Below are 16484 nucleotides of genomic sequence, written 5' to 3' on the forward strand. Positions count from 1 at the left end.
CATAATGAATGGCGCTGTTTTAAAATAGGAATGACGTCACATATGGCACGTGTCATTGGTGGATGTCAATCGTTCGATTTAGTGTGGCGAGACTGGGCGAATTACACGGAAGATTCACGGTTTAGCGATGATTCCCTCCGGAGCTTCGGCCACTTATCATCATTCACCCCGTGGATATGCGGTGTTTTTTTTATTTTCTTTTATAGCAAAGCTGCATATGGCTACTTTCCAGCGAATCGATGTCCGTAGACCAGAAATCCCGAAGATTGTGCAAAACCCAGCCGACCCGTGGCGGAGGAGAAGCAGGCTTCAAGCACTCCACCAGCCCCTTGCAAGAAGAAGTTGGGCTCAAATACAAGCCGTATCAGATATAAAGCTGATAAGAACGGATACTACGCTTTTACCCGCGTCGGCCGCGTTTACGTCCGCACCATACACGTGTACGCCATTCCGCGTATTCAAACAAGTGCCTACGAAACTGAAGGTCTTCTGTCTCCTGACGTCATGCTCTATGTCGGCTCCTTTCCTCATTTCTGCTCTAACTGTGAAATGGGTAGGCCGCATGTTGTTCGGTCTGCTTAACAGCGGGCCTACCAAGAACGACGGCGTGAACAGAAAAAGTTGTCGCAGTTTCACCTGAAAGGCGAAGCATCAATTGCGATAGCAAATTTGTAGAGAGCTATACGGAGTAATGATATTAGCTTTATCAGCTGTATAAACTTGGACATGCAGCAGCACCGGCAACGCGCAGAACTGTTGTGGACGCCGTCGGCGTTTTGCCCGCGTTCGCTCAAAATGCTTGCGGCGTTGGTGACTGTTGCCGGAGCCTCTGATATAAATAGGCACTTGGTGCCGCAGCTAAACGTCGCCTCCCTTCCCTCCCCCTCCCCCACGGCCTCTCGCGCGTCGGAAGAAGGCGCGTTTGCTCTATATGGTGATTGTAAAGGAGGAAAGAGACGCCTACTTCTGCAGCCCTTAAGGGAGCACGGCGCAGAACGCGCGTTTGTTCTCCGCCGTGCGTTCACTCCCCGTGAAAGCGCGCGCCCCTCGCACCCTTTCACTCGCACATACAGCGTTCGGCGGCGCGCGGCGACGATTTCATCTCCATTGACGTCATACGGAACCTCACGGCAACGGCGACGCCGACGGCAGAAATCTGCTTTTGAGTGTCCATATAATTGCTATCGCAATAAAAGGGAATGGTCGTCGATGGTCTCCTTCCGATGGCGGAAGGAGACCATCGACGATGAGTAGACCATTGACGCCCAGCGTAAGCATGCTGCCCGCCAGGAGCGCGAGGTGAAAAGAAATGTGAACCGTCCACGTGGCCCCGATCCCGCAAACTTGGTCAATCAGCAACGGTCAATCATCGCATACACAGCTTCGCTCGTCATCCACCATCACAGAGTGAAATGACACTGAGTTTTTTTAAATAATTCTTTCGCTTTCTGCCACTGGTTTCATTTGAGTTGCTTAGGCTCAGTGTTGTTTTATAGATCACCTGCCAATCATCACCGAATCATAGCGTGTTAGCCAATCACAATTCTTCAGGCGCACGTTCTTAGACGTGTAGCATAGGGGTCGGCGAAGTATTTTGCCCTATAAATATTGCGCTGTTTCATGAAGTATCGGTTAAGATGAACGGTCACACGTTCTTGCGGAGCAATCTTCTACCGCCAGAGAAAACAGCATTTTGGAGGTTGCGTGCCCCGGTCGTAAGGTCACAAAAGAAACCCGTATAAGTTTCATTTGTACGATAGTTTGGTGCTGCATTCGGGTGGATGACAATTTTTCCTTTAGAATTTGTCTTTCTGCTCTTCTTTTTGTGGTGCTGCGGCGTGGTTTGTTCACTTTTTCTCATGTGCGTTTCCTGGAATTTTGCACATTTTACTTTTATGTTTTGTAAATATTATTTGTTTACTCATCTATTTATTCAAGTGTTCGCTTACTTATTAGATTTTTTCAACTAGGCGTTCCAGTTAACTTTGTGCTTAATCCACAAAACAGTGTTTTCCTCAAAAAGTTATTTGGAACGCCCACGCATTTCGTCGGGCATTTTGAAAATTAATATCACGAAACTAGTTTAGTCCTGAGAATTCGTTACAAGTGGATACGCCTAGCGAACGCAGCGGCTAAAATTCGTAGCTTGAAAGAGTTGCCGTAAACAAAATAATTAGAAAGTTATTAGCGTAATTATGTTAATTATTCAATTAGGCGTTTTGATTTCTCGTGGAAGTATTGACCGCCTCATCGAGTAGTTTAGATCAAAGATTATAATTGTGCTTTCTGCGACAGAAAATTTTAAAAAATTTGGTGCAGCTAAAATGAGCACCCTGTATAAGCTGCAATATTCTTTTACAGGGTGTTTTTACTGGAGAATTTTTGCGAGGGCAAAGATGTGTAATTTGTTTTCAAAAGGCAAACTTGGGTATATATAGCAAGTAATTCATTGTTCACGCGTGAATGTGCAAAACTTTCATAGAGTTCTCGTCGCTTTCATTTGGGGATCAACGTCGGGAGCGTATACGGAAAACCAACCTATTTCGTCGTGCACGCTACGGAGGATTGAGTTTGCCGCACCTCTACATAAGACAGCTAGTTAACCGATTCATGGTTGTTCGCGATGTATCACACCGCTTTTTGCGAACTGTTTGTCAAGTTAAACTGGGAAGAGCATTGCCAAACTTTGTAGTCGCGTCGGAAAGTATGCCGGAAGGCCTCGGTAGATATCTAAAAGGGTCGACCTATCATGTGTTTATCTGCAGGCTCGTTTTTCATTGGACCACCTTTGGACTGGGTCGCGGAAAAAACTATACAAAGATATGTGTGACATTGTCTTACCAGTTCCTCTTTAAAGATCACAATATTGTGCCGGACTGTGGGCAAACGTTGTTAAACGAGTGAAAAGCATGAGTGTACCAGGAGGAGTTAAAATAGTTTTTCTTCAAATTGCGAACAAATACGTTAGATGTGAAGACTTCTATTTATTTATTTATTAAAAATACCCCTAAAGGACCTCGCGCAGGAGTGTGTTACATAGGGAGTGGTCAATACAATAACAAAAATAAACGTTATACAGTGGGATAAGTCAAACGCGGAAAGAACAACGCATGCGCGAACACAAATATCACAAAATAATATTGGCTCCTAATAACACAAAGATAGACATGGAAGAAGCAAAAACAAAGAAAGAACAATGTGTCAGAAGTTGTACAATAAAAATAGCGATAGTTTTAGTTTTCTTTCACAACTTCTGTCATTATTCATGAAATTTAACAGAATCAATGACGGCGGCTATGTGTGATGGCAGTGCGTTCCAGTCAACGATTGTACGTGGAATGAATGATTGTGAATAGTTCAAGGCATGACACGCAAAACGCTTCACTTTGAAAGGAAGGTCACTTCTGGGAAGGATGGCAACTGGTGAAGAAAATAAGTCGTCATGAAGCAATGGGTGATGATAAAGATTGTGAAACAGTGATAACCGTGAAGCTGTGCGTTGTTGCAACCAGTCTGGCAGTTCTGTACGAATTTTCAATGCTGAGACACTAGAATGACGTGAGTAGTTTGAACATATGAAGCAAACTGCGCGGTTTTGAAGTGATTCGATGTTGTTGATTAAGTAAGCTTCGTAAGGGTTCCAAATGGCACATGCATACTCGATTTTAGGATGGATTAGGATGATGTAAGCAAATTTACGTAGCTGCGATGGAGATGCTTCTAGTTATGTTTTAAGAGACCTAGTGAGCGGTTAGCAGGTGCGAGTATGACGTTGTTGTGATGATTTCAGGATAAGTCTGAACTAAGGTAACCACCAAGGTATTTGTAAGTAGTAGTAAGTTCAACTGCAGGGTTATTTGAAGAGTACGAGGTGGGAATGCGATTAGGGCTTTTAGTGAAGGACATAAGCTTGTTTGAGAATTATTAAGGCACAATATCCATTTAGAGCTTCAAGTGGTTACGCAGTCCAGGTCAGCCTGGAGTGCCCATTCGTCATCTTTTTTTTCGTCAACTTATTTGGAAGAAAAGGCTTTTTTGTACCTTGGGGGACTCCTGTTTCATTTGTCAGAAACGAACGTCAGAAACGATTTTTCAGAATCCAGAAATGATCGAGCATGTATTCCTAGATTGTTGGGAAGCATTTTTCTTCTGGAAGGTCTTACAACGTACTCTCACGAAAGACCTACCAGTGGACTCTTTCGGTATACGATTTTTGCAAGTTGAAAATGAGGGTGGTATTCCATTTGACCTCATTAGGCATTTGGATCTCCACAGCATTTGACGATCCAGGATGGCAGTTCCGAACGCTGACATAGACGCGAAGTCGATAAGACTATATTTCAAGGAAAGCATCAACAGAATTATAGCTGTGTACCAGTTTCAAACCACAGAGCCTGAATGGCTCCCAAGAGTTGAAGCACTGTTAAACATAAACGAATATAAACGGGATCGCGCAAAGCCAGTTCCGAGATACTGTTCCCTCGAATATATCTTTTTGTGTAATTGTGCTGTTCAATGTTGCAATAAAGAAGAAAAAGGTGTATAGCCTGGTGGTCATGACGCTCGCCTTAGCACCATGGGTACCCAAGTTCGAATCCAGCCTCGCCAAGGTAGTATATTTTACTTATTTATTTAATACTCTCACTCTATGTTGTTTGTCTCTCTTTCTTTCTCTCTCTGCACCTCCTCTCTTCACGCTTCGTTTTGGCCGGGCGGTTGAATCTAGTGACAGACAGACGGACAAAGTTTTTCACGTTTAGGTAGCCCAAGAAAGACAGTCCTCGTTAAAACTCTTGAGAGCCCATGTAGCATTTACGAGATGAATGACGAATTGCCAGGCACTTTCATCAATGACATACAACATAAAATTCGGCAGAGACACTTACGATTGCTTACGTGTGGGAATGTGAAAGAATTGAAGTCATTTTGGCGAAATGTTTTTTTTTTTCGCGGTTTCCTTCTCCGCGCAAGCACTCGCCTGCGTTCTAACTGCGCCTCGGTAAGAGAAAATGAAAGCTCACCAAATGTCTCAGCGCACTCGCTTGCCGGCGAGGAGATCATAACTCGAAGGACCACTCAGCGGCATTCAATCAGACAATAATACTTTTTATTTCATACACTCATTTTTTTCACTGATGACGTGGCGCCACCTCCAACCCACTGGTTGCGTTGTCACGTACCTAACGACGCACGCAGTAGGCCACACGTTTAGTCAGCCAGGTGACTGTGACGTGACGTGCGCAATGGGGCATGCACTGGGCACATCTTTCGTCAACCAGAGCCGAGGTGGCGCTGTGGCATCGGCGAGGCATGTTCGTCTCGCAACACGGAGGCCCGGGTTCAATTCCCACCCAGACCGATATTTACCTTATTTTTTTCCAAGGCATTAATTTGCTTGGTTTCCAAGAACCTCACTGAGAAATTTGACGTCAGTCGGACTATTTTTTGACGGGCTTTTACTCTTTGCCGTCGGCTATTTTAGGTACCATCATTCGGACACGCTGCCGACTACAACGCCGGATTTTCGCGTGGTGAAGCTTTGGCATTAATAAATGTGACTTAGAGGTCCGCGTGTTTGATATAGAAACAAGTGTGCTCTGCACTCTGAGTAGCCAGCACGCCAAGCTTAACTTCTTGAGCGACGTCACGCTATTTCCAAAGTATTTCCGCAAATAAACTTCAAAGATAGTCCTCTAACAAATACGAATGACAAAATTTCACAGTTTCAAAGTTTCTACAATGTTTTGTTAAGGGACCCTCACGATTATCACGGAGCAAGAGTCGTACAGAGCATTGTCACTGGTAGAACCTTTAAAAGATGATCAGAATTCATCAATGGTTCCCTTACAATGGAATAAATTCAGCTATCTATTGATCAGATGCGTTCATGGCCCTGGCACTGATCATCATCCTGGCCCTAAAGGACCTTGAAGTGTATTTTACAGAGCTTTCAGAAGAATTATCAGTGCCATGTTATTAGATTCCAGAGAACTGGAAGAATGCCAACATTTTACTAATTCATAAGAATGAAGACATTAGAGAATTTAGAAGTTATAGGTCCTTTAGCATTCTTTCAGTATTCCTATAAAATATTCACCAATATAATTTCCAATAGAATCAGGGCTACAGTTGGCTTCAATAAATCAAAAGAACAGGCTGGCTTTTGGGAAGGATATTCTACAATGGATCACATCTATATCATCAATCAGGTAATGGAGAACCTGCAGAGTACAATAAACCTCTCTATATGGCTTTCATAGATTAATAATATTGTTACGGGCCGCCTCCTTGCATTAAGGAAGAAGACGACGATCGCCGAAAAACGCTGCGCAGTGTTCAGCCATCTTGGCCATCTCTGCCAACAATCCCTCTAGATAAATACTATCCCTTTTTCGTCTCTTTGACGCCCCGTCACAATATTATGATTTGATTTGTAAACATATACACAGGAAAGAGAAAGCGAGGAGCAAGGCTGGCAACTGCCACCAGAAGGGGCACAACGGCTGCCTACTCTTCAGAAAGGAGGAGACAAACATAGAAAGGAAAGATAGGAAGGAGGAAAGAAAAAGCGACATGACAAATCTCAAAGAATACAGTACAACATACAGTAGGGCCCATCCCTGCAGGTCGTGCTACTAAAGGATGTAAAATAAAAGAAATAGTTGCTGGGTTACAAACGTGCCCCTAAGTTCGTTGCCTAGAAAAGTAAGGAGAGCGCGATGAGCTTGATCACGTCGAGTCGCGCAACCACTAGGATATAAACATTCGTCTAGAGTCGTACACCGCAGGCCAAGGAGATGATAGTCCCACACTAGCGATATGCGTTGCGCACTGAAAGGGGGACATTCCAATATGGGGTTCTGGAGTGTCTCATAGCCACCGCAAGACGTACACGATGGACTGGTCACACGTCCTTGTCTGTATAAACGTTCGTGCACGTTAACACAGCCAACCCTTAGCTTGAGTAGTTGCGCTCTAGCACGAAGAGGCAAGCTTCGACCACTAACACGCGGCGGGAACGTTCCATTTGCGACGCGCTAGTCTGGATGCTGCTTGAGTAGGTGGCGACGAATCAGCAGACGAGCGTCATCAAGCTTGCACAAAATTTCCGGGCAAGCACAGTCGTTATGACTGCAAGTTGAAGCCAGTCGATCAGCCTCTTCATTTCCGACGATCACTACGTGCGAAGGTATCCATTGAGCAACGAGAGATACCCCACACGGGATAAAATTTTGTTGGCAGAGTCAGTAATGCTGCGCACAATTGGGCAATCAGCCTGACTGCGTTTTAATCTGCTAAGGGCAGCGCAGGAGTCCGTAAATATGACAATCTTCGGTGTGGTTAATTCCTCTTGCACGTATTTCAGTGCAACATTAATTACTGCTAGCTCCGCAGTTGTTGACGAGGCCAGATGGGGTATATGAAATATACGTCGTGAAGGGCAGAAAAAAGCCGCAGAGGCGCCTTGACCTGTCGCTGTGTACAGATGCATCTGTAAATACTTGAAGGTACTCTAGAAATCTCTCGAACATGTGCGACTGAGCCAATTGGAATATGGCCGAAACAGGCATATGGACTTTTTGTGTATGTCAGGGATTGTAAGGTAAATGGGCAGTACGTGTTGGGTGATATCTTGCGGAGGCGAATGCGTAACTGAAGCATCATGGTCAGAAAAGTCAGTAATGTTCATAAATAATGCCGCCATTTTTCCAATGCGAGAAAACGGGCTGTGAATCAAACGATAAAGGAGCATTTGACCATTCGATGCGCGGTGGCGACGCTCAATATCATATAGAGCTCTCTGGTCTGCTTGTAGTCTTAGAGGTAAATGATGTGCTTCAGTGAGTAATTGAACTCATTGCGCCTCACGAGGTAACCCCAGCGCTATTCGAAGGGCAACCCGATGATCACGTTCCAGTTGGGCCATAAAACTAGGTGGGACGTTCAGGAACGGTAACGCATACATCATGCCTGAGAGTACAGATGATTGGTACACCTGCAGAGCCGTTGTTTGGTCACAGCCAGCAACTCTAGCACTCAAGGTGGCCCCATACTTAAGGGATGGATTGCGATTTTCGTCGTACGAATTTAACGGAAGGACGCCAAGAGATGCGATCATCCACAATTAAGCCCAAATAACGGTGTTGTCGCACCGAATTTATCGGCGTTTCGTCAAAGGTACAGTCGGCTCATTGTTCGACGAGCGCGTTGTTTAGGGTGGTATGCTATTACAGCCGACTTAGCAGGTGATATCTGCAGGCCAACTTCACCCACCCAAGTACTCTGAAGTCGCGTTCAGAGCTCTTTGCAAGCTTGCACGAAGCCGCGGGCAAAGGTGTGAAGGGCCGCTTATCCACAGAGCAATATCATCTGCATAGATGGATATGCTCACAGGGAAGTCATTGTCTCGAGGCGAGTACTGTGTTAAACAGAAGCGGCGATAAGACGCTGCCCTGTGGGACACCGCACTTAACAGTGCGGGGTTCGCTTGTTATTGCTCCGACACGCACTTTCATCCGGCGCTCCGATAGGAAATTGCACACAAAGCGAAGCAGATGACCCGAAATTCCCGCGGTTGCAAGAGCGAAAATAATCGCCTGATGGGGAACAAAGTCGAAAGCTTGCTGTACGTCTAGGAAGAACGTGTAGGCGGAATGCTTGTTTGCTTTAGCACATTCAAGCGCTGAGACAAGGTCTGAAATGCTGTCCAGCGCGGAATGACGGCGACGAAAATAGCTCATCACTTCAGGGAAAAAATTTGCTTCTCTAGCCGGTCTTCTAGACGAAACAGGACCATTTGCTCCATTGACTTGATGACATTTGATGTTAGGGATATCGGCCGGTAGGACTTGAGGTATCGTGCAGGGCGCCCGGGCTTTAAAATTGGTATTACCATGGACGATTTCCACTCAGCAACGATTACACCAGTTCTCCAAACCTCATTATGCTCGTCCAGTATACGGTCATGAAAACTATTATCAATGTTCCGTAATGCTTGATACGTCACACCGTCTTCACGTGGGGCAGTGCGGCATTTGGAGAGACTGAGCGCGTGTCGCAGCTCCTCAAGAGTGAAGTCTGCCTCGTCCATCTGGCAGGCTGGACCGTAGAAAGCAGTCATGGTAGTCTGACTTGTCAAAGAAGAAAGGTCGCCATTCGTGGTGTCACGGGACATAGGAGAGACGAAAAGGTCTGCAAATGCCTCCGCTAGAACTTTTGGTGAATGGCCAGTCGCTATGCACAAAGCAGCCGTTGGGTTCTTGCAGATTTCGAGAGTGCGGAGAGCCTTCGGTATGCGCCACACATTTCCAAAACCACTTCCGGTATGCATCGGCCTAGATAAGGCGGCCCAGCTCTTGCGACGAAGCTGTTTTGTATGCCACCGTATGGTTACATCAATGCGGTTATACAGAGTCCAGTCGGTGCGTCGTTTAGAGCGCTGTGTCCGCCTGTAAGTGCGGTGTCGACATGCGCGGAGCCGCAAAAGCTTAAGATCAGGGTTTGGTTTGCCGATACTTCGTCGTCGTTGTATTGTAGCTTGTCGTAAACACTTACTCACCCGATTGAACAGACTGTCTTGAGATGGTGCCTCTGAGATAAGCTGACGGAACTTATCCTAGTTTGTCACTGTATAGACGGTAGTCTCTCGGCCAGCAGTATGTGTTGGCCTTAACCAAATCGACAGGTGACCTGAGCCTCACGGGTCAGCTTCGCATGACCAGGCTAAGCACACATCTCTCGTTGAAATCGCAAGGTCTATAGAGGAATGCTCTTTTCATCTACCAATAAATGTAGGTGAACCGTCATTGAGTAATTCCAGATCATTCTTTATAATAAGCTCGTTAATTTCTGCGCCACGATTGTCTTAGGGGCGGCTACACCATCGCTGATGGTGAGCATTAAAATCTCCGCTTAATACAAACGACGCACCACACCGAGACACTAAGCACTCAAGTAGTGAGGTTTCTGAAGAACGTGTATAGGCCGGATGTAAATGCTTGCCACCGTCGTAGTCACACCCTTGAGGCTCACAGTAACACCTGTGCACTCAAACTCATCATCACAGATATCACCAGGGTCAAGAACCGTGAAATCCAAGTCAGCACGTACGTACACTGATGCTTTTGAAGCATCGCGCGTATGCGTCGTGTCCACACACTGGGAAGAGCTACAGGTTGGTTCTCCGCACTGAGTGTTACTTTGGACACCCATGGATACTGGCAGTCGATATTCGTCTTTCCTTACGTTAGTTTCCTGAAGCGCTATAACATCTGGTGGAGTCTTCATAGCAATGAGTCGAAGAACTAGATCAGCGTGTCACAGTCGCAGTGATCTGACATTCCATTGCAGCACAAAGGGGCGAGGCTGCTCACAACTGATAAGATTCTTTCCGGTAACACGTCTATTGAAGGCCGTCGAGAACTGGAACGAGGGCCTCCAAAAGTTGCACTGCTGCTGATGCTGCTGGTGTCTGACCACTGGCGATTAGAGACCTGATTACGTTGACAAGCATCTTCAGAATGACAAGTTGCGCCTCGTCGTTGGCTATGACCGGTTTATGCACTGTGTTTTCAATGATCACTGTGGTCGCAGTCTTTGTAGAGACTTGTGCCGACCATTTCGATGGCAGTGCTGGCCACGATGACTCCGAGAAGTAAAAGGTCCGCCCCCCTTATTTTCGATGCGTTGTTTGTTTGCATTCCTTGAACGCACTGTTTTTTGCTTAGTCGAGGCATTTCCAATCGCTGGGCCAGCACTACGGAGACGCGTGCTTTCATCTCCTACTGCCTTCTTTTTTGGCTGTCTCTTTTGGTGCCTTTTGTACGTCCTTCAATGAGGGACATCCTTTATTCGTTGCCAAATGTTCGCCTTTACAGTTAGGGCACTGATATGTCTGACTTTCACAAGCATCTACATGGTGATTCCCACCGCATTTGGCACATGCCAGATCTTAGGTGCAAAATCCCTAAACATGACCAATCTTAAGACATTTATGGCATTGTAAGGGCCGCGGAACGAAGGGGCGAACAGGATAGCGCACAGGTCCAGCCTTTGTATGACTAGGCAGCTTTCCACCGGCAAACAATATTTTCATACAATTTGACGAGCCCATCCTACGAAGGCTAATTATTTTGCATGGTGGTGTGCAAACGATCATGCTCTTAAAAACGTCGTCTTTAGGATCCAAGTCGACATCAGAGAGGACACCAGCTGCAATATGCGCATCCTGTGGTATGTAGGGCCGCGTGCTGACACCACAAATTTCAGACAAACCAAGCAGAGTTTGCACCATCTTACCATCTGTTGTGTCAACGGCTATGACATTTTTCCAGGGGTTCATGCGAACTACGTGGATTAGTCCAGGGGCAAGTTTGAAGAAGAAATCATTGAGTTCCTGCCGGGAGATAGCATTCAGGCTTTCCATCGCGTCGACGGGCATGAAGGCTACTGTCGTAGTCACGATGCTGCCGTATACGATGGTCGCTACGCTTGACGACGATTCCGGAGACGTCCGTTTCGAACGGCTGCGCTTGGTAGGTATAAAAACATTAGAATCTTCCCACGTTGAGACAGAAAGCTCAGAATCAGCAGCTATGAAAAGATACTTGATTTAGTAGAGATACAAGCAGTCGTATAGGCACTGCGCAATCAAGGAGTACAGGAGCCGTACGTGAATATCTAGGAAATATGTACAAAGATTCCACAGCTATATTGGCTCTCCACAAGAAAATGAGAAAACTGCCGATCAAGAAACGGGTCAGGCAAGGAGACACCATCTCCCAAGCTATTCACTGCATGCTTAGAAGAAGTAATCAAGCTCATAGACTGGGAAGGCTTAGGAGTGAGTATCAATGGTGAGTATCTCAGCAACCATCGGTTTGTAGATGACATTGTCCTATTCAGCAACAATGGGGATGAATTACAACAAATCATTGAGGACCTTAACCGAGAAAGTGTAAGAATGGGGTTGAAGATTAATACGCAGAAGACAACAATAAGGCTCAATTGCGTGGCAAGGGAACAAGAATTCAGGATTACCAGTCAACCTCTAGAGTCTCAAAAGGAGTACGTTTATCTAGGTCAATTAACCACAGGGGACCCTGATCACGAGAAGGAAAGTCAGAAGAATAAAATTGGCTTGGAGTGCATATGGCAAGCATTGCCAAATCCTGACTGCCAGCTTACCACTGTCGTTGAAAAAAAAAGTGTACAATCATTGCATTCTACCAGTCCTAACATATGGGGCAGAAACTAGTAGGTTAACAAAGAAGCTCGAGAACAAGTTAAGGACCACACAAAGAGCGATGGAACGAATAGTGTTATGCCTAACGTTAAGAGACAGGAAGAGAAGAGTGGTGTGGATCAGAAAGCAAACTGGGATAGCCGATATTCTGATGGACAATAAGGGGGGGGGGGGGTAATTGAAGCTGGGCAGGCCATATAATGCGTAAGATGGATAAGCGGTCGATCATTAGAGTTTCAGAATGGATACCAAGAGAAGAGAAGCGCTTTCGAGGACGGCAGAAAACTAGGTGGGGTCATGAAGTTAGGAAATCTGCAGGCGCAAGATGGGATCAGCTAGCGCAAGACAGGGGTAATTGTAGGTTGCAGAGAGAGGCCTTCGTCCTGCAGTGGACATAAAAAAGTAGGCTGATGTTGTTGATTATTGGATATTTTTCACAAATCTAGAGGTGGACGCCTTTCCGGAAGCGTTTTGTAAAAACCACAAGTATTAATTCTAAATAGGCCCGATAAAGAAGAACTGCGTTCTGTTAAATGCTACCGGATAATCACGTTGTCTAACGGTGAATGAAAATTTTTGACAACGTTTCATTTGATAGATAAGATTTTGCGATTTCAGTACTGATTAGTTTCCATCAGACGTGCGGACTTATGGGTCGACCCATTCAAGCCAACATACGTATCGCCCGTACATGTCTTCAATACATCTACGTTTTCCCTGAGCAGCTTGCAATGTTCCAGGTAGACCTCGCTAAAGCTTTTGATCGTGTGAGTCATTTATATTTATTTTCTCTCTTCGAAGAGCTCAATGATGGCTCCACTGTGCTTAAACGGGTTCGGGTCTGTTAAACAGTATTTTTGACTCGCTTAGTAATTAATGACCATCTCTGCGAACCCATTTCTATTTGATCTTCGGTTAAACAAGGGTGTCCGATGTCCCCACTTCTCTTCGCCCTTTACCTGAAACCGCTATGCTTAAGCGTAATTCAGTCGAGTGGCATCTATAGCTTCAATATTCTGGGTAATGAGGTAAAGTTGTTACCTTATACAGATGCCCTAAAGTTGTGCTGCTCTGATAAGCCCAGTGTAGTAAACGTTGTATCGACAAGCTCTTCACAATGAAAAGGTTTATCTTGACGTGGTGCTAGACGCATATAAATTAAGTGCGGAAAGAACGGATTTCGACACTGTAATGCTACGCTCAGAAATTCGTTCTAAACTGACTTTCTATCAGGGGCGTAGCCAGAAATTTTTTTCGGAGGGGGTTCATCGGCCCGACCGGGGGGGGGGGGGGGGGGCCAGCGTCTGCTTTCCTCTACGTGACGTCATCGATAACAAATATCGGTAGTTTAAGCACCCTCTATGTATGTATATCAAAGACATGGGACCCCCCCTCCCCCCTCGCGTGTGTGTGTGTGCTAGAGCACTGCACGGGCTCGGGCTTACCCGAAAGCCCGGGCCCGTGGGCCGGGCCGGGCCGCGTAGAACTGTTTTTTCACGGGCTCGGGCTGGGCTCGGGCACGGCGTGTGCTTTTTGACCCGGGCCCGGGCCGGGCTTGGGCTTTCTGGTGGTGTGCATGTAACGTGCAGTGAGTTATTCTCGGGCGACTCAACTCTGAAAAACATTATTTTTCGGTCTCGGGCCGGGTTCGGGCCGGTTTAGAGTCGGGCTCGGGCCGGGCTCGGGCCGGGCTCGGGCTCGGGCCTAAGGTAAAGGGGTGGCGGGCCGGGCCGGGCGGGTAACGTAGATTATTTCCGGGCCCGGGCCGGGCCCGGGTCTCGCCATAAAAGTTTCGATCGGGCTCGGGCGGGCCACCCAACGTAATAACGGGCCCGGGCCGGGCCCGGGCTGAAAAAATCGGCCCGTGCAGTGCTCTAGTGTGTGCTTGTGAAGAAATTAAGTAAAAAGTAATGTAAGCTCAGTAAAATACAGTAAGTACGACAGGTACAGTGGGCGTTTGGAGCAACCGTCTCTCATCGCGCCACTGAATGGACCAGTCTTCGAAAACGCATCATTGAGACGACCCGCCCGATCGGAGAAGACATCATTAATTGTTAATCTCCGTTAAGCGTAGATGGCGTCGTCCTCGTCGGGGCTAAGTGCGTTTCACAAGTCAAGGACGGCTATACACGTGAAAATGCACGTGTGACCATGCAGGCTATATACCTACTCCCATAGCAATAGCTTGTTCGCTGCGTCTTTGCGCTAGAAAACTGAAATACGCGCAAGAACGAGTAATGCTTTTTTTTACGAAGCTTTCGTCGCCTTGCATTTCCTGCGGCAAGTGCATGGGCCACTGTGTCTTCCGCTGTGTGCGAGCGTGAAGCCGTCATTTGCCTTTACGTCAACACATTCAGAATTTGACAGAATATTTCACCGCACAGCATAGATATGGCATGTGTACGCATTTTAAGTAATGCGTGCAACTCATTTCTGCTTCACTTACGCCGGTGCAAACAGGAAGCGGCCTTGTAACTCACAGACTCTCGACTGATTGGTGTACTAGTGATGCAGGAATGAACTCCGGTCTTGTTCAGTGCATAGTGCACATAATCAATTTCTCAGGACGCGTGAACTCCGACGAGAACTGTCAGCGCCTGCAACAACAGTTTACTTACGCTGTACTGCGCACATGTAATCCATGCTTGTCGGCTGTCTGTTTCGTGCATTCTGTTGCGAGTCGGTGGAATTTCACTGCTGGCATCAACCCTTTGGTGTGTACATTGCTGGTTTGGGATTCCACAACACAACAGCAACTACCAGCCTTTCGTAATTGCTGGTTTGAGATTCAGCAACACAACAGTAACTACCAGCCTTCCGTAGGGGCGCAATCGCAAACGAGAGACGTTTTGCGCTGCAGACTATGGCTACGTTCACACTTGGGAAGCGGCAAGCGCGCGGGTGGAGAGGCCAAAGCGGCCGGAAAATCTTTTCCGCGCATGTCCAAGTTCACATTTGTTTTGTTACCACCGCGGCCGCCGCTGCCGCTTTCGTCCACATCCATCTAGTCTGCGTACGTTTGTCGGCGTGGTGGCGCTCATTATCGCATTATTTGGAGCGGTATGTTCATTCACTGACCCACCCGTCATCAAAAGTGATCATCTTGCGCAATTACGCGTGTCATCTGCGACCTTCGGTAAATTCCTCGTTGGCGCTCTGTAATTCTCCTCACACGGGCGCGGTAGCGCTGTGTCACAGGTTGCTGCCTAGGCGTGATTATATTTCTTTAATAGCTTTTATTTACAAGTTGTAATAACATTTCATCATTTCGTATTATTTTCGGCGCCTCCAGGACACGAAAGTGGCAACGGGAACATCAAAGCTAAAACCCGGGCTGGCCCTTGTGTTGAGGCTCGCCGAAGCCTGCGCGTCCTACGTGAGACCTACGCTCCCAATCTATCGTCGCGACGAGAAAAGCACCCCGCGACTTCTGCAACATACCGTGCACGTGCGAGGAGAATTATGGAGCGCCAACGAGGAATCTGCCTAACTATTGTCTGTCATGGAAGTGGAAGAAGAAATGGCTTTTATACTTCTACCTACTTGTCTTCTAGAAGTGGACAATGAATAAACGGAAGACAAGAAAACCTCGGAAACGGCGGTGGTGGGTTCGCCTGGCTTTGCAAAAGCGCGAGAAGTTGGGTCACGCGACTCCGTTGGCTTCGTTGCCGCGCCTCCGGTCGCGCGAAGTTGAATACTATCGCGAGTATTGCTGACAGTACGTTTTAGTACTTCTCTAGTCGTAGAGCAAGGGGTGGTTCTTGATCGCGTCGATCAGCATTGCAGCCTACACTTTTGGTGCCATGTTCAATGTTACGACCGGAAGTTTACATGCTAGTGTAGCTTCCGGTCGAGCAGAACGACTTTCCGCCACGTTTCCGCTTCGCCATGGCGAAAAAATCGGTCCGAGACCAATTTGGCTCGCCGCCTGTTTTTCTGCCTGTTTTGCCGCCTAGGCGGGCGGATTTTTGCAAGATTTTGCCGCTTCCGCCAGCTTCGAGACCAAGTTCCTACGCGAACGCGGCCTAACCGGCACCTGAAGGGAAGCGGCGGAAATGTATACCGAAAATTCGACCACCTGGGGACTTTAACGTGCACCTAAATCTAAGTAAACGGGCCTCGAGCATTTTCGCCTTCATCTAAAATGCGGCTGCCGCATTTGTTGCTTCATTTGTTGCGCATTTGTTGTTTCAGAATGCGGCCGCCACATTCGCGCCCAAAACCTCACAGAGTGTCAAGG

General features: G+C 46.9%; 1 pseudogene; it reads right to left on the reverse strand.

The window, feature by feature from the left end:
• Window positions 1–240: 240 nt before the first annotated feature.
• Window positions 241–420, reverse strand: LOC119446926 (U2 spliceosomal RNA; annotated as a pseudogene).
• Window positions 421–16484: the final 16064 nt, after the last annotated feature.

The sequence above is a fragment of the Dermacentor silvarum genome, chromosome 3, assembly GCF_013339745.2.
Source record: "Dermacentor silvarum isolate Dsil-2018 chromosome 3, BIME_Dsil_1.4, whole genome shotgun sequence".
In the NCBI taxonomy this organism is placed as follows: domain Eukaryota; kingdom Metazoa; phylum Arthropoda; class Arachnida; order Ixodida; family Ixodidae; genus Dermacentor; species Dermacentor silvarum.